The 24,217-nt window shown below is 47.1% G+C and overlaps 1 protein-coding gene and 1 pseudogene across 1 annotated transcript in view; both read right to left on the bottom strand.

Annotated features, from left to right (window-relative positions):
• Positions 1 to 24,217, bottom strand: part of LOC135531479 (ankyrin-3-like) — a gene marked incomplete at its 3' end in the record, with an annotated part of 84,757 nt that overhangs the window by 23,546 nt on the left and 36,994 nt on the right. The gene's annotated exons all lie outside the window — the stretch shown is intronic.
• Positions 7,350 to 24,217, bottom strand: part of LOC135531476 (ankyrin-3-like) — a 22,398-nt pseudogene continuing 5,530 nt past the window's right edge.

Here is a 24,217-nt window from a genome sequence, read left to right as displayed (position 1 = left end):
CTTACCCTGGTCTTGTTTTAGAGGAGTCTTACCTATACTGGTCTTGTTTTAGAGGAGTCTTACCTATACTGGTCTTGTTTTAGAAGAGTCTTACCCTGGTCTTGTTTTAGAGGAGTCTTACCTATACTGGTCTTGTTTTAGAAGACTCTTACCCTGGTCTTGTTTTAGAGGAGTCTTACCTATACTGGTCTTGTTTTAGAGGAGTCTTACCTATACTGGTCTTGTTTTAGAAGAGTCTTACCTATACTGGTCTTGTTTTAGAGGACTCTTACCCTGGTCTTGTTTTAGAAGAGTCTTACCTATACTGGTCTTGTTTTAGAGGAGTCTTACCTATACTGGTCTTGTTTTAGAAGAGTCTTACCTATACTGGTCTTGTTTTAGAGGAGTCTTACCTATACTGGTCTTGTTTTAGAGGAGTCTTACCTATACTGGTCTTGTTTTAGAGGAGTCTTACCTATACTGGTCTTGTTTTAGAGGAGTCTTACCTATACTGGTCTTGTTTTAGAGGAGTCTTACCTATACTGGTCTTGTTTTAGAGTGTCTCCTGACCCCTCCTGTCTCCAGTATTTATGCTGCAGTAGTTTATGTGTCGGGGGGCTAGGGTCAGTTTGTTATATCTGGAGTACTTCTCCTGTCTCAGCCTCCAGTATTTATGCTGCAGTAGTTTATGTGTCGGGGGGCTCGGGTCAGTTTGTTATATCTGGAGTACTTCTCCTGTCCTATTCGGTGTCCTGTGTGAATTTAAGTGTGCTCTCTCAAATTCTCTCTTTATTTCTCTCTCTCGGAGGACCTGAGCCCTAGGACCATGCCTCAGGACTACCTGACATTATGACTGTCATGTCTTATTATGTCTGTTCCTGTCCTTTCTCTTCACTCTGTCTCTCTCTGCTGGTCTTATTAGGTTACCTTCTCTTTCTCTCCTTCTCCAGCTGTTCCTCATCTCCCCTAACTAGCTCATTCACCCTTTCCCCACCTGTTCCCTTTTTTCCCTCTGATTAGGTCTCTATTTCTCTCTCTGTTCCTGCTACTTTCGGTGTCAGATTCTCGTTTGTGTTTTTCATGCCAGAAGCAAGCTATCGTCTCGTTTGCTTTCTCCTTGTCCTATCCTGTCGGAGTCTGCCTGGCAGGTGCATCCTGCACTCTACTAACTATCTTTTGTTTGCACCGTGTCCAGTTCATCATATGCCACGTGTGATCAGCTACCACCGTTCCTCTGTGACCCGCACCGACCCAGAGCGTCCTGCAGCCTGTCGCCGCTACCCAGCTATTCATCAGAGGGACTTTATGTTTCATTTGTCACCCTCTCTGCGGGTATTCTATTGTGCCATTGACAACGTCGGAAGAGGATCTATGCCATTCCTGTTTTTTCATTAAAAGAACTCTGTTTCTGTTAAAACCGCTTTTGGGTCTTCACTCAAGTACATAACAGAAGAATCTGACCAAGAATGGACCCAGCGGCTCCGGACCCTTTTCACTCCGCCGTCGAGATCCAGGGAGCGATGCTAGGCAGACACGAGGAGGAATTGTCTGCTGCTCGACATGCCGTTGAGACCCTGGCCGTCCAAGTCTCCGACCTCACAAGACAGGTTCACCAACTCCACCTCGACCCACTTCCAGGGTTTCCGAGTCTCCGGAGCCCAGGATCAATAACCCGCCGTGTTACTCTGGGGAGCCCAGTGAGTGCCGCTCATTCCTCACTCAGTGTGATGTGGTGTTCTCTCTCCAGCCCAACACTTACTCCAGGAGCACAGCCCGCATCGCCTACGTCATTTCTCTCCTTACCGGACGGGCGCGTGAGTGGGGCACGGCAATCTGGGAGGCGAGGCTGAGTGTATTAACCAGTATCTGGACTTTAAGGAGGAGATGATACGGGTTTTTGACCGTTCTGTTTTTGGGGAGGAGGCTTCCAGGGTCCTGTCTTCCCTATGTCAGGGAATCGATCCATAACGGATTATTCTATTGAGTTTCGCACTCCGCTGCCTCTAGTGACTGGAACAGGCCGGCTTTGCTCGCTCGTTTTCTGGAGGGTCTCCTCGCCGAGGTTAAGGATGAGATTCTCTCCCGGGAGGTTCCTTCCAGCCTGGACTCCTTAATAGCTCTCGCTATTCGCATAGAGCGACGGTTTGATCTTCGTCGCCGAGCTCGTGGAAGGAGCGCGCGTTCTCCGTTGCCCCCTCTCTGCATCACTGCCACCTGCCACATCACTGCCACCCTCCTCCGCCGGCTCGGATGCTGAGCCTATGCAGCTGGGGGTATCCGCATCTCGGCCAAAGAGAAGGAACGGAGAATCACCAACCGCCTCTGTCTCTACTGCGGCTCCGCTGGTCATTTTGTCACCTCATGCCCAGTAAAAGCCAGAGCTCATCAGTAAGAGGAGGGCTACTGGTGAGCGCAACTACTCAGGTCTCTCCTTCAAGATCCTGCACTACCTTTCCGGTCCATCTCCGCTGGACCGGTTCATCTGCTTCCTGCAGTGCCTTGATAGACTCTGGGGCGGAGGGCTGTTTTATGGACGAGACCTGGGCTCGGGAACATGACATTCCTCTCAGACAGTTAAGGGATCCCACGGCCTTGTTCGCTTTAGATGGTAGTTCTCTCCCCAAGATTCAGCGTGAAACGCTGCCTTTAACCCTCACTGTCTCTGGTAATCATAGCGAAACCATTTCTTTTTTAATTTTTCGTTCACCTTTTACACCTGTTGTTTTGGGTCATCCCTGGCTAGTTCGCCATAACCCTTCTATTAATTGGTCTAGTAATACTATCCTATCCTGGAATGTTTCTTGTCATGTGACCTGTTTAATGTCTGCTATCCCTCCTGTTTCCTCTGTCTCTTCTTCACAGGAGGAGCCTGGTGATTTGACAGGGGTGCCGGAGGAGTATCACGATCTGCGCACGGTGTTCAGTCGTTCCAAGGCCACTTCTCTCCCTCCACACCGGTCGTATGACTGTAGTATTGATCTCCTTCCGGGAACTACTCCCCCGGGGTAGATTATACTCTCTGTCGGCTCCCGAACGTAAGGCTCTCGAGGATTATTTGTCTGTATCGCTCGACGCCGGTACCATAGTCTCCTCCTCCTCTCCCGCCGGAGCGGGGTTTTTTGTTCAGAAGAAGGACGGGTCCCTGCGCCCATGCGTGGATTATCGAGGGCTGAATGACATAACAGTTAAGAATCGTTATCCGCTTCCTCTTATGTCTTCAGCCTTCGAGATCCTGCAGGGAGCCAGGTTTTTCACCAAATTGGACCTTCGTAACGCCTACCATCTCGTGCGCATCAGGGAGGGGACGAGTGGAAGACGGCGTTTAACACTCCGTTAGGGCACTTTGAATACCGGGTTCTTCCTTTCGGCCTCGTTAACGCTCCAGCTGTCTTTCAGGCACTAGTTAACGACGTCCTGAGAGACATGCTGAACATTTTTGTTTTCGTTTACATGGACGATATCCTGATTTTTTCACCGTCTCTCCCGATTCATGTTCAGCACGTGCGGCGCGTCCTCCAGCGCCTTTTGGAGAACTGTCTTTATGTGAAGGCTGAGAAGTGCACTTTTCCTCATGCCTCCTCTGTCCCTTTTCTCGGTTCCGTTATTTCCGCTGAGGGCATTAAGATGGATCCCGCTAAGGTCCAGGCTGTCATTGATTGGCCCGTTCCTAAGTCACGCGTCGAGCTGCAGCGCTTTCTTGGCTTCGCGAATTTCTATCGTCGTTTCATCCGTAATTTCGGTCAGGTGGCAGCTCCCCTCACAGCCCTTACTTCTGTTAAGACGTGCTTTAAGTGGTCCGTTTCCGCCCAGGGAGCTTTTGATCTTCTCAAGAATCGTTTTACATCCGCACCTATTCTTGTTACACCTGACATCTCTAGACAGTTTGTTGTTGAGGTTGACGCGTCAGAGGTGGGCGTGGGAGCCATTCTTTCTCAGCGCTCCCTCTCTGACGGCAAGGTCCATCCTTGCGCGTTTTTCTCTCATCGCTTATCGCCGTCAGAATGTAATTATGATGTTGGTAATCGCGAACTGCTCGCCATCCGCTTAGCCCTAGGCGAATGGCGACAGTGGTTGGAGGGGCGACCGTTCCTTTTGTCGTTTGGACTGACCATAGGAACCTTGAGTACATCCGTTCAGCCAAGCGACTTAATGCGCGTCAGGCTCGTTGGGCTCTGTTTTTCGCTCGTTTCGAGTTCGTTATTTCTTATCGTCCGGGCTCAAAAACACCAAGCCTGATGCTTTATCTCGTCTCTTCAGTTCTTCTGAGGTCTCCACCGACCCCGAGGGATTCTCCCTGAGGGGCGTGTTGTCGGGTTGACTGTCTGGGGAATTGAGAGGCAGGTAAAGCAAGCACTCGCTCACACTCCGTCGCCGCGAGCTTGTCCTAGGAACCTTCTGTTCGTTCCCGTTCCTACTCGTCCGGCCGTTCTTCAGTGGGCCCACTCTGCCAAGTTAGCCGGCCACCCCGGCGTTCGGGGTACGCTCTCGCTTCCATTCGCCAGCGTTTCTGGTGGCCCACTCGGGAACGTGACGCGTCGATTTGTCGCTGCTTGTTCGGTCTGCGCGCAGACTAAATCTGGGAACTCTCCTCCTGCCGGCCGTCTCAGACCGCTTCCCATTCCCTCTCGACCGTGGTCTCACATCGCTTTAGATTTTATCACCCGGACTGCCTTCATCAGCGGGAAGACAGTTATTCTTACGGTTGTCGATAGATTCTCTAAGGCGGCTCATTTCATTCCTCTCGCTAAGCTCCTTCTGCTAAGGAGACGGCTCAGATCATTATCGAGAATGTTTTCCGAATTCATGGCCTTCCGTCAGACGTCGTTTCGGACAGAGGCCCGCAGTTCACGTCTCAATTTTGGAGGAGTTTTGCCGTTTGATTGGGGCTTCCGTCAGTCTCTCGTCCGGCTTTCATCCCCAGTCTAACGGTCAAGCCGAACGGGCCAATCAGACTGTTGGTCGCATCTTACGCAGTCTTTCTTTTCGTAACCCTGCGTCTTGGTCAGAACAGCTCCCCTGGGCAGAGTACGCCCACAACTCGCTTCCCTTCGTCTGCTACCGGTCTATCTCCTTTTCAGAGTAGCCTCGGGTACCAGCCTCCGCTGTTCTCATCTCAGCTCGCCGAGTCCTCGTCCCCTCCGCTCAGGCTTTTGTCCAGCGTTGCGAGCGCACCTGGAAGGGGGTCAGGTCGGCACTTTGCCGTAATAGGCGCAGACTGTGAGGGCCGCTAATAGCGTAGGACCAAGAGTCCTAGATATTGTTGCGGTCAGAGAGTATGGCTCTCCACTCAGAACCTTCCCCTTAAGACAGCTTCTCGCAAGTTGACCCCGCGGTTCATTGGTCCGTTCCGTATTTCTCAAGTCATTAATCCTGTCGCAGTGCGACTTTTCTCCCGCGTTATCTTCGTCGCGTTCACCCGGTCTTCCATGTCTCCTGTGTTAAGCCCGTTCTTCGCGCCCCGCTCATCCCTCTCCCCCCATCCTTGTCGAGGGCGCACCTATCTACAGGGTTCGTAAGATTTTGGACATGCGTCCTCGGGCCGTGGTCATCAGTACCTAGTGGATTGGGAGGGGTACGGTCCTGAGGAGAGGAGTTGGGTTCCCTCTCGGGACGTGCTGGACCGTTCGCTGATCGATGATTTCCTCCGTTGCCGCCAGGTTTCCTCCTCGAGTGCGCCAGGAGCGCTGGTGAGTGGGGGGGGTACTGTCATGTCTTATTATGTCTGTTCCTGTCCTTTCTCTTCACTCTGTCTCTCTCTGCTGGTCTTATTAGGTTACCTTCTCTTTCTCTCCTTCTCCAGCTGTTCCTCCATCTCCCCTAACTAGCTCATTCACCCTTTCCCCACCTGTTCCCTTTTTTCCCTCTGATTAGGTCTCTATTTCTCTCTCTGTTCCTGCTACTTTCGGTGTCAGATTCTCGTTTGTGTTTTTCATGCCAGAAACAGCTGCTATCGTCTCGTTTGCTTTCTCCTTGTCCTATCCTGTCGGAGTCTGCCTGGCAGGTGCATCCTGCACTCTACTAACTATCTTTTGTTTGCACCGTGTCCAGTTCATCATATGCCACGTGTGATCAGCTATGCCACTGTCGCCGCTACCCAGCTATTCATCAGAGGGACTTTATGTTTCATTTGTCACCCTCTCTGCGGGTATTCTATTGTGCCATTGACAACGTCGGAAGAGGATCTATGCCATTCCTGTTTTTTCATTAAAAGAACTCTGTTTCTGTTAAAACCGCTTTTGGGTCTTCACTCAAGTACATAACAATGACTCCTTGCTGTCCCCAGTCCACCTGGCCGTGCTGCTGCTCCAGTTTCAACTGTTCTGCCTTATTATTATTGGACCATGCTGGTCATTTGTGAACATTTGAAAATCTTGGCCATGTTCTGTTATAATCTCCACCCGGCACAGCCAGAAGAGGACTGGCCACCCCACATAGCCTGGCCTTGTTTTAGAGGAGTCTTACCCTGGCCTTGTTTTAGAGAAGTCTTACCCTGGCCTAGTTGTAGAGGAGTCTTACCCTGGCCTAGTTTTAGAGGAGTCTTACCCTGGCCTTGTTTTAGAGGAGTCTTACCCTGGCCTTGTTTTAGAGGAGTCTTACCCTGGCCTAGTTGTAGAGGAGTCTTACCCTGGCCTTGTTTTAGAGGAGTCTTACCCTGGCCTTGTTTTAGAGGACTCTTACCCTGGCCTTGTTTTAGAGGACTCTTACCCTGGCCTAGTTTTAGAGGAGTCTTATCCTGGCCTTGTTTTAGAGGACTCTTACCCTGGCCTTGTTTTAGAGGACTCTTACCCTGGCCTAGTTTTAAAGGACTCTTACCCTGGCCTAGTTGTAGAGGAGTCTTACCCTGGCCTTGTTTTAGAGGACTCTTACCCTGGCCTAGTTTTAGAGTCTTACCCTGGCCTTGTTTTAGAGGAGTCTTACCCTGGCCTAGTTTTAGAGGAGTCTTACCCTGGCTTTGCTTTAGAGGAGTCTTACCCTGGCCTAGTTCTAGAGGGAGCCTTACCCTGGCCTAGTTGTAGAGGAGTCTTACCTGGCCTAGTTGTAGAGGAGTCTTACCCTGGCCTAGTTGTAGAGGACTCTTACCCTGGCCTAGTTTTAGAGGAGTCTTACCCTGGCTTTGCTTTAGAGGAGTCTTACCCTGGCCTTGCTTTAGAGGAGTCTTACCCTGGCCTAGTTTTAGAGTCTTACCCTGGCCTAGTTTTAGAGGAGTCTTGCCCTGGCCTAGTTTAGAGGAGTCTTACCCTGGCCTAGTTTTAGAGGAGTCTTACCCTGGCCTAGTTTTAGAGGAGTCTTACCCTGGCTTTGCTTTAGAGGAGTTTTACCCTGGCCTTGCTTTAGAGGAGTCTTACCCCTGGCCTAGTTCTAGAGGAGTCTTACCCTGGCTTTGAAGTCCACGGCAGCGCCCGGTTGAGGAGGAGCGTTGCCACGTTGATGTTGCCGTAGTGAGCAGCAATGTGCAGCGGAGTAAAGCCACTCTAGAAAACAGACACACCATGACATCAGCACTCAGTCACAACACAACCAATCAGAGCAGCCTCTCACACCGTCATAGCCAGATGGGACTGCTCTTTGATCAGACACACTGCAGACCCTTCCTACAGCCCAATGATCTAATTCCTCCCAAAGTGTGTGCTTGTTCACTTCCCTTCACTGATTTTAAAGTAAATGACTGGTATATGAAATATGGTAGAAACGACCACTAGTCTATGGTTCCTCCATAGAGTTTTAGTTCATCAGTTGTGAACTTCAAGTTGTCTGAAGCAGATGTTGTACTTGACTATACACTACAGTAGTGCTGGGTGGAACTGTGATCTACAGTAGGCCTGTTATCTGTGTTCTGTTGGGGAACAGAAAAAGCAGCATATACACATTTAGAGTAGAGGACTGTTGATGCTGCAGCCATCACTAGGGCTTTCTGCTGACCGACACCTGCCTGCCTCAGGGTGCCTGGGTTAGAGTTCTCCTGCCTGGGTTAGAGTCATGCACAAGCCTGGGGATGTTAAGGCAGAGACACCCACTGAGAGGGACTAGCTGGTGGACTGGGTCTCTGCTGCCAGGGGATAGCTTCCTTTATTCTTTATTTGGATCCACATTAGCTGGCACCTTGGCAACCGCTCGTCTTCCTGGGGTCCAATGGTGTCTTACAGTACCTCATCACAGAACTCAGCCTGTGGTGCTGACACAGAGGCCAGGAGACAAACTTACTGCATCATCACCATCCCCAACTCTAACACCGTGGCTAACCAACTCTAACATTGTGGCTAACCAACTCTAACATCATGCTAACCAACTCTAACATCATGCTGATCAGCTCTAACATCATGCTAACCAACTCTAGCATCATGTTAACCAACTCTAACATCATGTTAACCAACTCTAACATCTTGCTAACCAACTCTAACATCATGCTAACCAACTCTAACACCATGCTAACCAACTCTAACAAACTCTAACATCATGTTAACCAGCTCTAACATCATGTTAACCAATTCTATCATCATGTTAACCAACTCTAACATCATGCTAACCAACTCTAACATCATGTTAACCAACTCTAACATCATGCTAACCAACTCTAACATCATGCTAACCAACTCTAACATCATGCTAACCAACTCTAACCAACTCTAACATCATGTTAACCAACTCTAACATCCTGCTAACCAACTCTAACATCATGTTAACCAACTCTATTCAACTCTAACATCATGCTAACCAGCTCTAACATCATGCTAACCAGCTCTAACATCATGTTAACCAGCTCTAACATCATGCTAACAAGCTCTAACATCATGCTAACCAGCTCTAACATCATGTTAACCAAATCTAACGTCATGCTAACCAACTCTATTCAACTCTAACATCATGGCTAACCAACTCTAACATCATGGCTAACCAACTCTAACATCATGGCTAACCAACTCTAACATCATGGCTAACCAACTCTAACATCATGTTAACCAAATCAAGTCAAATTTTATTGGCCACATACAGATGTTATTGCAGGTGTAGTGAAATGCTTGTGCTTCTAGAAGTGACAGTGCAGTAATATCTAACAAGTAATATCATATTCTCAAAATACATGTAAATCTAAGTCAGGAATGGATTAAGCATATATACATATTTGTCAGAGTGGCATTGGACCAACTCTAACATCACACTAACCAACTCTAACATCACGGTAAACAACTCTAACATCACGCTAACCAACTCTAACATCACGCTAACCAACTCTAACATCATGTTAGATGCATCATGCAAGATACCTGCCCTCCAGGACACCTACAGCACCCGATGTCACAGGAAGGCCAAAAAGATCATCAAGGACAACAATCACCTGAGCCACTGCCTGTTCACCCTGCTATCATCCAGAAGGCGAGGTCAGTACAGGTGCATCAAAGCTGAGACCGAAAAAACTAACAAAACAGCTTCTATCTCAAGGCCATCAGACTGTTCAATAGCCATCACTAGCACATTAGAGGCTGCTGCCTATATACATAGACTAGAAATCACGGAACACTAGTCACTTTAATAATGTTTACATATGTTGCATTACTCATCTCATATGTATATACTGTATTCTATCCTATTCTACTGTATCTTAGTCTATGACGCTCTGACATTGCTCGTCCAAATATGTATATATTCTTTATTCCATTACTTTACTATAGATTGTATGTATTGTTAGATATTACTTGTTAGATATTACTGCACTGCTGGAGCTAGAAACACAAGCATACGCTACACCCGCAATAACATCTGCTAAACACGTGTATGTGACATTGGAGGGGGGATATCTTTTATTGACAAAATTAAATGTCAGTGGCCATTGGCGCTTCAGGTGTTAACCAGCTCTAACATCATGCTAACCAAGTTCTTAAGGGTTTTATGAGACTGGATAAAGGAAGCCAGCCCCTCAGCTGTAAAGACCCTCAGTCCATGTTGTCAGTACATCGAGGTCAGAGGTCATGCTACTTTCTAGTCCCTTCTGGAAAGCATCAAGACAGACAGTAAATACAATAACAGAAGAAGCAATGCAGGAACAGGGAGGAGAGATGAGGCAGCAGCAGTTAGCAGCAGGGTGTGAGGTGGTGGGCTGTGAGTGTTGAGTGTGTAGAGGAGATCCAAATATACCTCTGTGGTCCTATTCACCATCATCTAGGGAGAGCAACACCAGCGAGAGGTGAAGAGAGGAGAGAATGGGAGGTTAGTGCATCACAACGACACTATGGCTGCACCATGCTGTACGATGGTGGGAAGAGTCATGATAACAACATAACAGTCAGGATAACAGTCAGGTACGGTACACAACATTAACACCACAGACATGAACACAGTAACACAGGGTACTACTTTTGTCAGCATACTGATATTATAGAACATCTACAGAGTCAAATTACACTATAACAGTAACATCAGAACTCTGCACCTTCAAGTTCACAATAACTACATCTACAACAACCACAGTGAGGTGGTATCCTATGAAGAAAGCTATATCTACTCAGGGTTTGTAGCAGGCTTGTAACTACGTGTGCATGTCACACATGGAGAGTCGAATGCAGAACTCTTCATTGAGACGATGCTGAAACATCAATCCATGGGTGAGTGACGCGTTTTCTTTCTATGGTGTGAAATAGTCTTTCAGAAGAGACGTCTGTATTTCATTACTTATCGTTAATGACTGAGCACCTTTTATCCCACTCCTATCAATAAAATAATTGTATCGTTAATGTGTTTATTTTATTTAACCTTTATTTAACTAGGCAAGTCAATTAAGCACAAATTCTTATTTACAGTGACGGCCTACTAAAAGGCAAAAGGCCTCCTGCGGGGACGGGGGGCCTGGGATTAAAAATAAAAACAATATAAATATAGGACAACACACAATCACTGTATGTGTCATACAAAAGCTACCAATGCATTCAGTCATTGCTAGGGGTGGCAGGTAGCCTAGTGGTTAGAGTGTTGGGGCACTAACAAAACGTTGCTGGATTGAATCACCAAGCTGACAAGGTAAAAATCTGTCGTTCTGCCCCTGAACATGGCAGTTAACCCGCTGTTCCCTGGTAGGCCGTCATTGTAAATAACAATTTGTGCTTAATTGACTTGCCTAGTTAAATAAAGGTTATATGAATAAATCTAAATAAATTACTAAATAGTGTGATATTAATATTTTAAAATACATTTACTCCTGAGGTGCTGACCTGTTGCACCCTCTGCAACCACTGTGATTATTATTATCTGACACTGCTGGTCATCTATGAACATTTCAACATCTTGGCCATGTTATGTTATAATCTCCACCCGGCACAGCCAGAAGAGTACTGGCCACCCCTCATAGCCTGGTTCCACTCTAGGTTTCTTCCTAGGTTTTGGCCTTTCTAGGGAGTTTTTCCTAGCCACTGTGCTTCTACATCTGCATTGCTTGCTGTTTGGGGTTTTAGGCTGGGTTTCTGTACAGCACTTTGAGATATCAGCTGATGTAAGAAGGGCTTTATAAATACATTTGATTGATTTTATATTGTTTTCTTCCTCAACTGAAGGGGATGATGACGTAATCTTTGCGAGAAGGAGGGAATCTGATTTAGCACAGACACTTCATTCAGGATAAATGGAGTTAGCCCTAAGTTAGCCTGCCCTGGAACAGGTTAGTTCTGAATGCAGGATAATGGAGTTAGTGAGTTAGCCTGCCCTGGAGCAGGTTGGCCTAAGTTAGCCTGCCCTGGAGCAGGTTAGTTCTGAATGCAGGGTAGTGGAGTTAGCCCTGAGTTAGCCTGCCCTGGAGCAGGTTAGTTCTGAATGCAGGATAATGGAGTTAGCCCTGAGTTAGCCTGCCCTGGAGCAGGTTGGCCTAAGTTAGCCTGCCCTGGAGCAGGTTAGTTCTGAATGCAGGATAGTGGAGTTAGCCCTGAGTTAGCCTGCCCTGGAGCAGGTTAGTTCTGAATGCAGGATAGTGGAGTTAGCCCTGAGTTAGCCAGCCCTGGAGCAGGTTAGTTCTGAATGCAGGATAGTGGAGTTAGCCCTGAGTTAGCCTGCCCTGGAGCAGGTTAGCCCTGAGTTAGCCTGCCCTGGAGCAGGTTAGTTCTGAATGCATGATAGTGGAGTTAGCCCTGAGTTAGCCTGCCCTGGAGCAGGTTAGTTCTGAATGCAGGATAGTGGAGTTAGCCTGAGTTAGCCAGCCCTGGAGCAGGTTAGCCCTGAGTTAGCCTGCCCTGGAGCAGGTTAGTTCTGAATGCATGATAGTGGAGTTAGCCCTGAGTTAGCCTGCCCTGGAGCAGGTTAGTTCTGAATGCAGGATAGTGGAGTTAGCCTGAGTTAGCCTGCCCAGGAGCAGGTTAGTTCTGAATGCAGGATAGTGGAGTTAGCCCTGAGTTAGCCAGCCCTGGAGCAGGTTAGTTCTGAATGCAGGATAGTGGAGTTAGCCCTGAGTTAGCCTGCCCTGGAGCAGGTTAGTTCTGAATGCAGGATAGTGGAGTTAGCCCTGAGTTAGCCTGCCCTGGAACAGGTTAGTTCTGAATGCAGGATAGTGGAGTTAGCCCTGAGTTAGCCTGCCCTGGAGCAGGTTAGCCCTGAGTTAGCCTGCCCTGGAGCAGGTTAGTTCTGAATGCAGGATAGTGGAGTTAGCCCTGAGTTAGCCTGCCCTGGAGCAGGTTAGCCCTGAGTTAGCCTGCCCTGGAGCAGGTTAGTTCTGAATGCAGGATAGTGGAGTTAGCCCTGAGTTAGCCTGCCCTGGAACAGGTTAGTTCTGAATGCAGGATAGTGGAGTTAGCCCTGAGTTAGCCTGCCCTGGAGCAGGTTAGCCCTGAGTTAGCCTGCCCTGGAGCAGGTTAGCCCTGAGTTAGCCTGCCCTGGAGCAGGTTAGTTCTGAATGCAGGATAGTGGAGTTAGCCTGAGTTAGCCTGCCCTGGAGCAGGTTAGTTCTGAGTTACCTGGCTAACTCCTTAAACCTGATTCCTAGGATAGCCCTGTGGTCAGGTGCAGATAAAGGACAGGTGATTGGTGCGCTGTCTGTGTGGTACCTTGGACCGACATCTGCCATCTGGAGCAGCAGGGCAGGCAGCCTTGGTGTCGGCCTTCCGTGGGCGATGTGGAGCGCCGGAGCCGGACCTTTCCTTTAGTGTCATTCTCCAGGAGCAGAGAAACCACCTGTTCATGTCCCTGCTGGTGGCCGCGCCAGGGGCGTGAAGCCATCCTACAGTAGAGATAACAGTCACTATATATACTATACCATACTGCAACACCACCGCCAGGGGCGTGAAGCCATCCTACAGTAGAGATAACAGTCACTATATATACTATACCATACTGCAACAACACCGCCAGGGCGTGAAGCCATCCTGCAGTAGAGATAACAGTCACTATATATACTATACCATACTGCAATACTAACCCTGACCTCTGACCCCAACACTGTACGGTACTACCTCTTATAAGACTACCAGAACACCAGCAGCAGTGAGGGGCGTTGTCATCAGGGGCTGTTGCTGTGCAGTATCCTAACAATATTACACTGAACAAAAATAGAACCGAACAGGTTAGCCTACCATTTTACTGAGTGACAGATCATATGAGGAAATCAGCCAATTGAAGTAAATTCACTAGGCCCAAATCTATACATTTCACATGACTGAGCAGGGGTGCAGCCACTTGACAGCCAGGCCCACCCACTGCGGAGACAGGCCCACCCACCGGGGAGACAGGCCCACCCACCGGGGAGACAGGCCCACCCACCGGGGAGACAGGCCCACCCACCGGGGAGACAGGCCCACCCACTGCGGAGACAGGCCCACCCACCGGGGAGACAGGCCCACCCACCGGGGAGACAGGCCCACCCCCGGGGAGACAGGCCCACCCACCGCGGAGACAGGCCCACCCACCGGGAGACAGGCCCACCCACCGGGAGACAGGCCCACCCACCGGGAGACAGGCCCACCCACCGGGGAGACAGGCCCACCCACCGGGAGACAGGCCCACCCACCGGGGAGACAGGCCACCCACTGCGGAGACAGGCCCACCCACCGGGGAGACAGGCCCACCCACCGGGAGACAGGCCCACCCACCGGGGAGACAGGCCCACCCACCGGGGAGACAGGCCCACCCACTGGGGAGACAGGCCCACCCACTGGGGAGACAGGCCCACCCACCGGGGAGACAGGCCCACCCACTGGGGAGACAGGCCCACCCACTGGGAGACAGGCCCAGCCACTGGGGAGACAGGCCCACCCACTGGGAGACAGGCCCACCCACTGGGGAGACAGGCCCACCCACTGGGAGACAGGCCCACCCACTGGGGGAGACAGGCCCACCCACTGGGGAGACAGGCCCACCCACTGGGAGACAGGCCCACCCACTGGGAGACAGGCCCACCCACCGGGGAGAGACAGGCCTACCCACTGGGAGACAGGCCCCACCCACTGGGAGACAGGCCCACCCACTGGGGAGACAGGCCCACCCACTGGGAGACAGGCCCACCCACCGGGAGACAGGCCCACCCACCGGGGAGACAGGCCCACCCACCGGGGAGACAGGCCCACCCACTGGGGAGACAGGCCCAGACAATCAGAATGAGTTTTCCCCGACAAAGGGCTTCATTACAGACAGAAACACTCAGCCTTGGTTATGGAACATTTATGGGATTTTTCATTTCAGCTCATGAAACATGGGAACTACACTTTACAGATTGAGTGACATTGAGTGACATCCTTGTTCCGTCACTGTTTCAGTTGCCTCTCCTGCCCTCTCTAGTACCATAGTTTAGCATCACTATTATACAGTACCATGGTTTAACATCACTATTATACAGTGCCATGGTTAATATCACTATTATACAGTACCATAGTTTAGCATCACCATTATACAGTACCATGGTTATTATCACTATTATACAGTACCATGGTTTAACATCACTATTATACAGCCCTATAGTTTAATATCACTATGATACAGCCCCCTATAGTTTAATATCACTATTATACAGCCCTATAGTTTAACATCACTATTATACAGTACCATGGTTATTATCACTATTATACAGTACCATGGTTATTATCACTATTATACAGCCCTATAGTTTAATATCACTATTATACAGTACCATAGTTTAACATCACTATTATACAGTACCATGGTTTAACATCACTATTATACAGCCCTATAGTTTAATATCACTATTATACAGCCCTATAGTTTAACATCACTATTATACAGTACCATGGTTTAACATCACTATTATACAGCCCTATAGTTTAACATCACTATTATACAGCCCTATAGTTTAACATCACTATTATACAGTACCATGGTTTAACATCACTATTATACAGCCCTATAGTTTAACATCACTATTATACAGCCCTATAGTTTAATATCACTATTATACAGTACCATGGTTTAACATCACTATTATACAGTACCATGGTTTAACATCACTATTATACAGCCCTATAGTTTAATATCACTATTATACAGTACCATAGTTTAACATCACTATTATACAGCCCTATAGTTTAACATCACTATTATACAGCCCTATAGTTTAACATCACTATTATACAGTACCATGGTTATTATCACTATTATACAGTACCATGGTTTAATATCACTATTATACAGCCCTATAGTTTAATATCACTATTATACAGCCCTATAGTTTAATATCACTATGATACAGCCCCCTATAGTTTAATATCACTATTATACAGCCCTATAGTTTAACATCACTATTATACAGTACCATGGTTTAACATCACTATTATACAGCCCTATAGTTTAATATCACTATTATACAGCCCTATAGTTTAACATCACTATTATACAGTACCATGGTTTAACATCACTATTATACAGTACCATGGTTTAATATCACTATTATACAGCCCTATAGTTTAACATCACTATTATACAGTACCATGGTTTAACATCACTATTATACAGTACCATGGTTATTATCACTATTATACAGCCCTATAGTTTAACATCACTATTATACAGTACCATAGTTTAACATCACTATTATACAGCCCTATAGTTTAATATCACTATGATACAGTCCCCCATGCCCTGTGTAGTGAGTTAGTATGAACAGTAGAAGGGTTATAGGTTCTAGAATACTGACCTTATAGCGATGCCCTGTGTGGAGCCATGGTCCAGCAGGTATCTGACCACCTTCTGATGATTCTCCTGAGCAGCCATGTACAGAGGAGTGAAGCCATTCTACAGGATTACAACAGTACATTATTATAGTAATACAGACACAAGACATACTACAGTTATTATAGTAATACAGACAACACAGCCATTACTACAGTACATTATTATAGTAATACAGACAACACAGCCATTACTACAGTACATTATTATAGTAATACAGACAACACAGCCATTACTACAGTACATTATTATAGTAATACAGACAACACAGCCATTACTACAGTACATTATTATAGTAATACAGACAACACAGCCATTACTGCTGTACATAGTCCATCTGTAAATAGCCCACCCAATTTACCTACCTCATCCCCATACTGTTTTTATTTTATTTACTTTTCTGCTCTTTTGCACACCAGTATCTCTACCTGTACATGACCATCTGATCATTTATCACTCCAGTGTTAATCTGCTAAATTGTAATTATTCGCTCCTATGGCCTATTTATTGCCTACCTCCTCGTGCCTTTTGTACAAAATGTATATAGATTGTTTTTCTTCTACTGTGTTATTGACTTGTTTATTGTTTACTCCATGTGTAACTCTTTGCTTTATCTTGGCCAGGTCGCAGTTGCAAATGAGAACTTGTTCTCAACTAGCCTACCTGGTTAAATAAAGGTGAAATAAAAAAAATAAAAATAAAAATGATAACAGTACATTATTATAGTAATACAGACAGCACAGCCATTATACAGTACATTATTATAGTAATACAGACAACACAGCCATTACTACAGTACATTATTATAGTAATACAGACAGCACAGCCATTACTACAGTACATTATTATAGTAATACAGACAACACAGCCATTACTACAGTACATTATTATAGTAATACAGACAGCACAGCCATTACAACAGTACATTATTATAGTAATACAGACAATACAGCCATTATTATCTCTCTAATTCTCTCTTTCTTTCTCTCTCTCGGAGGACCTGAGCCCTAGGACCATGCCCCAGGACAACTGGCATGATGACTCCTTGCTGTGCCCAGCCCACCTGGCCGTGCTGCTTCTCCAGTTTCAACTGTCTGCCTGTGGCTATGGAACCCTGACCTGTTCACCGGACGTGCTACCTGTCCCAGACCTGCTGTTTTCAACTCTCTAGAGACAGCAGGAGCGGTAGAGATACTCTTAATGATTGGCTATGAAAAGCCAACTGACATTTACTCCTGAGGTGCTGACTTGTTGCACCCTCGACAACTACTGTGATTATTATTATTCGACCATGCTGGTCATCTATGAACATTTGAACATCGGGTACCGGTACAGAGTCAATGTGGAGGCTATATACAGGGGGTACCGGTACAGAGTCAATGTGGAGGCTATATACAGGAGGTACCGGTACAGAGTCAATGTGGAGGCTATATACAGGGGGTACTGGTACAGAGTCAATGTGGAGGCTATATACAGGGGGTACCGGTACAGAGTCAATGTGGAGGCTATATACAGGGTGTACAGGTACAGAGTCAATGTGGAGGCTATATACAGGGGGTACCGGTACAGAGTCAATGTGGAGGCTATATACAGGGGTACCGGTACAGAGTCAATGTGGAGGCTATATACAGGGGGTACTGGTACAGAGTCAATGTGGAGGTATATACAGGGGGTACCGGTACAGAGTCAATGTGGAGGCTATATACAGGGGGTACTGGTACAGAGTCAATGTGGAGGCTATATACAGGGGTACCGGTATCAATGTGGAGGCTTTATACAGGGGGTACTGGCTATCAATGTGGAGGCTAGATACAGGGGGTACCGGTACCATGTCAAGGTGCAGGGGTTACCGGTACCATGTCAAGGTGCAGGGGTATAGGTTAATCGAGGTCATTTGTAAACTGGCTATGCAGAGATAATAAACAACGAGTCAGCAGCTCCTCTTCCTGGGGTATATTTTGGATCCCCATAAGTTTCTGCCAAGGCAGCAGCTACTCTTCCTGGGGTTTATTATGGATCCCCATTAGTACCTGCCAAGGCAGCAGCTACTCTTCCTGGGGTTTATTATGGATCCCCAATAGTTCCTGTCAAGGCAGCAGCTACTCTTCCTGGGGTTTATTATGGATCCCTATTAGTTCCTGTCAAGGCAGCAACTACTCTTCCTGGGGTTTATTATGGATCCCCATTAGTTCCTGCCAAGGCAGCAGCTACTCTTCCTGGGGTCCGGACATATTATAGCTCGGTGCTTTCAACATGTCCATACCTCTCACAAATACAAGTAGTGATGAAGTCTCTCCTCCACGTTGAGCCAAAAGAGATGGATATGTCATTAATGTTAGCTCTCCGTGTACTTATTTATTATCCTTTTTTTGTACGTTGCGGTGATTGACAGAGTCGAAAGCCTTGGTCAGGTCAATGAAGCCGGCTGCACACTGCACACAAATGGAAGAAGTTCAAGATGATGGTCAATCACCCTCGGTCTGGGGCTCCATACAAGATCTCACCTCGTGGGGCATCAATGATCATGAGGAAGGTGAGGGATCAGCCCAGAACTACACGGCAGGACCTGGTCAATGACCTGAAGAGAGCCTGGACCACAGTCTCAAAGAAAACCATTAGTAACACACTACACCGTCATAGATTAAAATCCTGCAGCGCACGCAAGGTCCCCCTGCTCAAGCCAGCGCATGTCCAGGCTCGCCTGAAGTTTGCCAATGACCATCTGGATGATCCAGAGGAGGAATGGGAGAAGGTCATGTGGTCTGATGAGACAAAAGTAGAGCCTTTTGGTCTAAACTCCACTCGCCGTGTTTGGAGGAAGAAGGATGAGTACAACCCCAAGAACACCATCACAACCGTGAAGCATGGAGGTGGAAACATCATTCTTTGGGGATGCTTTTCTGCAAAGGGGACAGGGCGACTGCACCGTATTGGGTGTAGGATGAATGGGGCCATGTATCGCAAGATCTTGGCCAACAACCTCCTTCCCTCAGTAAAAGGGTCATGGCTGGGTCTTTCAGCATGACAACGACCCAAAACACACAGCCAGGGCAACTGAGGAGTGGCTCCGTAAGAAGAATCTCAAGGTCCTGGAGTGGCCTAGCCAGTCTCCAGACCTGAACCCAATAGACAATCTTTGGAGGGAGCTGAAAGTCCGTATTGTCCAGCAACAGCCCGAAACCTGAAGGATCTGGAGAAGTTCTGTATGGAGGAGTGGGCCAAAAATCCCTGCTGCAGTGTGTGCAAACCTGGTCAAGAACTACAGGAAACGTATGATCTCTGTAATTGCAAACAAAGGTTTCTGTACCAAATATTAAGTTCTTCTTTTCTGATGTATCAAATACTTATGTCATGCAATAAAATCCAAATTCATTACTTAAAAATCATACAATATTATTTTCTGGATTTTTGTTTTAGATTCCGTCTCTCACAGTTGAATTGTACCTATGATAAAAATTACAGACCTCTACATGCTTTGTAAGTACTGTATCAAATACTTGTTCTCCCCACTGTAGGTCTTAAACAGTTTGGGTCTAGAATGTCTCCCCCTTTGAAGAGGGGGATGACCGCGGCAGCTTTCCAATCTTTGGGAATCTCAGAAAATACGAAAGAGAGGTTGAATAGGCTGGTAATAGGGGTTGCAACAATTTCAAACTGCAGCTCTTTGTTATGTATCGGCAGTCATTTCAATCGCTGTAGTGGCTGACGTGAATAGGGTTGAGTCATCCACATACATAGACACACTGGCTTTACTCAAACCAGTGGCATGTCGTTAGGTAATATTTATTAAAGTAAGGGGCCCTGGGGAATTCCCTGGGGTTATGTTGGATTATGTTGGACAGGCTTCCATTAAATAACACCCTCTGTGTTCTGTTAGACAGGTCACTCTTTATCCACAATATAGCAGGGGGTGTAAAGCCATAACACATACGTTTTTCCAGCAGCAGACTATGATCGCTAAATAGTTAGTTAAATAGCTAACTAAATAGCTATCCGGACTATCTGCATTGACCCCCTTTGCATGAACTCTTTTGACTCATCGCATACGCTGCTACTGCTTATTATCTGTCCTGCTGCCTTGTCACTTTACCACTACTCATATGTACATATCTACCTCAATTACCTCGTACCCTTGCAGATAGACTCAGTAATAATACCCGGTGTATATAGCCAAGATATCGTTACTCATTGCGTATATATTCCTCATGTTATAATTTTTCTATTATTTTCCTCTGCATTGTTGGGAAAGGCCCATGAGCATTTTACTGTTGGTCTACATCTGTTATTTACAGTACACAGCTAAGACTGTGGGTGTGTCTAAAGGGAGAGCTCCTAGACTCACCTGAGACTGTGGGTGTGTCTAAAGGGGGCGGTCCTAGACTCACCTGAGACTGTGGGTGTGTCTAAAGGGAGAGGTTCTAGACTCACCTGAGACTGTGGGTGTGTCTAAAGGGAGAGGTCCAAGACTCACCTGAGACTGTGGGTGTGTCTAAAGGGAGAGGTCCTAGACTCACCTGAGACTGTGGGTGTGTCTAAAGGGAGAGGTTATAGACTCACCTGAGACTGTGGGTGTGTCTAAAGGGAGGGGTCCTAGACGCACCTGAGACTGTGGATGTGTCTAAAGGGGGCGGTCCTAGACTCACCTGAGACTGTGGGTGTGTCTAAAGGGGGCGGTCCTAGACTCACCTGAGACTGTGGGTGTGTCTAAAGGGGGAGGTCCTAGACTCACCTGAGATTGTGCGTTGATGTTAGCTCCGCTGCTCACCAGCTCCTTCACTACATCCACCTGACCAGCCAGAGACGCTATGTGGAGAGCTGTGTTCCCTTTCTGGAAAGACACAGGGAGGAATGAGTGAGTGAGTGTGTGAGTGAGTGTGTGAGTGAGTGTGTGAGTGAGTGAGTGAGTGTGAGTGAGTGAGTGAGTGAGTGAGTGAGTGAGTGAGTGAGTGAGTGAGTGAGTGAGTGAGTGAGTGAGTGAGTGAGTGAGTGTGTGAGTGAGTGAGTGAGTGTGTGAGTGGTACTGCCGGCTCGATACTGCCGACTCTCTGCTCTGATAGACTGAGACAGCATGGTACTGCCGACTCTCTGCTCTGATAGACTGAGACAGCATGGTACTGCCGACTCTCTGCTCTGATAGACTGAGATAGACTGAGACAGCATGGTACTGTCGGCTCTCTGCTCTGATAGACTGAGACAGCATGGTACTGCCGACTCTCTGCTCTGATAGACTGAGACAGCATGGTACTGTCGGCTCTCTGCTCTGATAGACTGAGACAACATGGTACTGTCGGCTCTCTGCTCTGATAGACTGAGACAGCATGGTACTGTCGGCTCTCTGCTCTGATAGACTGAGACAGCATGGTACTGCCGACTCTCTGCTCTGATAGACCCATTAATATAATGGCAGAGTTCTCTCAGCTCTCTGCTCTGATAGGCCCAGTAACATGTCACAGCTCTCTATCAGCTCTCTGATAGGCCCATTAATATGATGTCACCGCTCTCTCTAAGCTCTCTGATAGGCCCATTAATATGATGTCACAGCTCTCTCTTAGCTCTCTGATAGGCCCATTAACCTCTTGAAACTAGGGGGCACTATTTTTATTTTTGGAAAAATAACGTTCCCAAAGTAAACCGCCTATTTCTCAGGACCAGATGCTAGCATACGCATATAATTGACAGCTTAGGATAGAAAACACTCTAAAGTTTCCAAAACTGTAAAAATATTGTCTGTGAGTATAACAACTGATATTGCAGGCAAAATCCTGAGAAAAATCCAATCAGGAAGTGACTCTTATTTTGAAACCCCTGTCTTTCTATGCATCCCTATTGCCCATTGAAAGGGATATCAACCAGATTCCCTTTTCTGTGGCTTCCCTAAGGTGTCTACAGCCTTTAGACGTAGTTTCAGGCCTTTATTTTGAAGAGTGAGCGTAAACGACTACATTGCGTGAGTGGCCAGCTGAGGGCTCTCAGAGTTATTCTTGCGTAAAAGACAGAGGTAGTCATTTTTCCTCTCGCTCCTACTGAAAAGCCAATTGTCCCGGTTGATATATTATCGAATAGATATTTGAAAAACACGTTTAAGATTGATTATAAAAAAACGTTTGCCATGATTCTGTCGGTATTATGGATATCACGGCGATGTCGTGAGCGCTATTTCCGGTGGATTTCTCAACATAACGTGACCAACAAAAGGAGGTATTTTGGGTATAAAAATAATCTTTATTGTCACGAGTCCGAGGTGGTTCCTCGGGGGTGGTTCCCTTTCCCGGGCGGGTGGCGCTCGGCGGTCGTTCATCACCGGCCTATTAGCTGCCACTGATTGTCTTTCCTCCTCCTTGTATGTTTAGTGGTAGCACCTGTTTAGGTTTAATTAGTTTGTCTTTATTAGACAGCCGGCCCGCCTGGTTGTTGTGCGGGTTTATTTCAGTGTAACCTTCGGCTCTGTTGTAGAGGTACGTGTTAGTACTTGGTTGTGTATTTTCAACATTTTGATTCCCTGTGTTTGGGAACGTACCTATTGTGAGCACCCTGGGGTGCGTTGGTGCTATTAAAGATGCACAGCATTGAACTCTCTGTCTCCTGCATTTGACTCCACACCCACGACACCCGGAGCATTACATTTATGGAACAAAAGGAACATTTTCTGTCTAACTGGGAGTCTCGTCAGTGAAAAACATCCGAAGATCATCAAAGGTAAACGGTTAATTTGATTGCTTTTCTGATTTTCGTGACCGAGCTTCCTGCTGCGAGCTGGACATAATGCTATACTAGGCTATATTTCACTTGTGATTTCATGAATATGAATATTTTCTAGTAATATTTTTTTACCGTTGCGCTATGCTAATTAGTGTAGTTGATGACAATTCTCCCGGATCCGGGATGGGTAGTTCCAATAAATATGATGTCACAGCTCTCTGATAGGGCCATTCATATGATATAACTCCTCCCTATAACTCCTCCCTATAGGTGACCTGTCAGACTCCTCCCTCCATCCTCCCTATAGGCTACCAGTCAGGCTCCTCCCTATAGGTGACCAGTCATACAAGGAGGGGGAGGAAAGACAATCAGTGGCAGCTAGGGACAGACTCCTCCCTCCATCCTCCCTATAGGTGACCAATCTGACTCCTCCCTATAGGCTACCCTATAGGCTCCTCCTATCTTATTATCTATCTTCTCAGAGGAGAAGAGGGGCGGGGCTAACCTTAGTTGCAGCGTCCACATTGGCTCCCAGCTTGATGAGTTGTGTGACCACCTCGGCATGGCCCTCTTTAGAGGCCAGATGGAGGGCGTTGAGGCCATTCTACAGCAGGACAGAGAATACAGGGAGATAGAGGTGAACACAGACACATCAGGAGCTATGGATTCTCAATATCAGAACTAACATTTACCAATAACTCATGTAGCTTAGGGGCTGAGTTTCACTGAGGTGATTTCCAAAGAAAGCTGAGGAGTTGTCTATCTGACCTGGTTGGGTTAAGGTTAGTGGTCAGAGCTTAGGGTTAGGGGTCAGAGCTTAGGGGTCAGAGGTCAGAGCTTAGTGGTTAGAGCGTTTGGCCAGTAACAAAAAGGTTGCTGGATCAAATCTTCGAGCTGATAAGGCTCAAATCTGTCGTTCAGCCCCTGAACAAGGCAGTTAACCCACTGTTCCCCCGTAGGCAGTCATTGTAATTAAGAATTAGTTCTTAACTGACTTGCCTAGTTAAATAAAGGTTACATTTAAAAACATTTTTAAAGGGGTCAGAGCTTAGGGGTCATGGATAGGGACTGTCTGGGTTAAAGACGTTGATTTCGACCCCAGTCTAAATGGTTAGGGGGTCATGGATCATGGTTAGGGACTAACCTGGTTACAGATGTTGATTTCGACCCCAGTCTAGATAGTTAGGTTTAGGGGTCAGGGTCATGGTTAGGGACTAACCTGGTTACAGATGTTGATTTCGACCCCAGTCTAGATAGTTAGGTTATAGGGGTCAGGGGTCATGGTTAGGGACTAACCTGGTTACAGACGTTGATTTTGACCCCAGTCTAGATAGTTAGGTTATAGGGGTCATGGTTAGGGACTAACTTGGTTACAGATGTTGATTTCGACCCC

This window comes from Oncorhynchus masou, unplaced genomic scaffold, assembly GCF_036934945.1.
Source record: "Oncorhynchus masou masou isolate Uvic2021 unplaced genomic scaffold, UVic_Omas_1.1 unplaced_scaffold_1597, whole genome shotgun sequence".
Lineage (NCBI taxonomy): Eukaryota > Metazoa > Chordata > Actinopteri > Salmoniformes > Salmonidae > Oncorhynchus > Oncorhynchus masou.
Note: the sequence above shows the minus strand (reverse complement) of the source record. Positions and strands in the feature narration are given on the sequence as shown.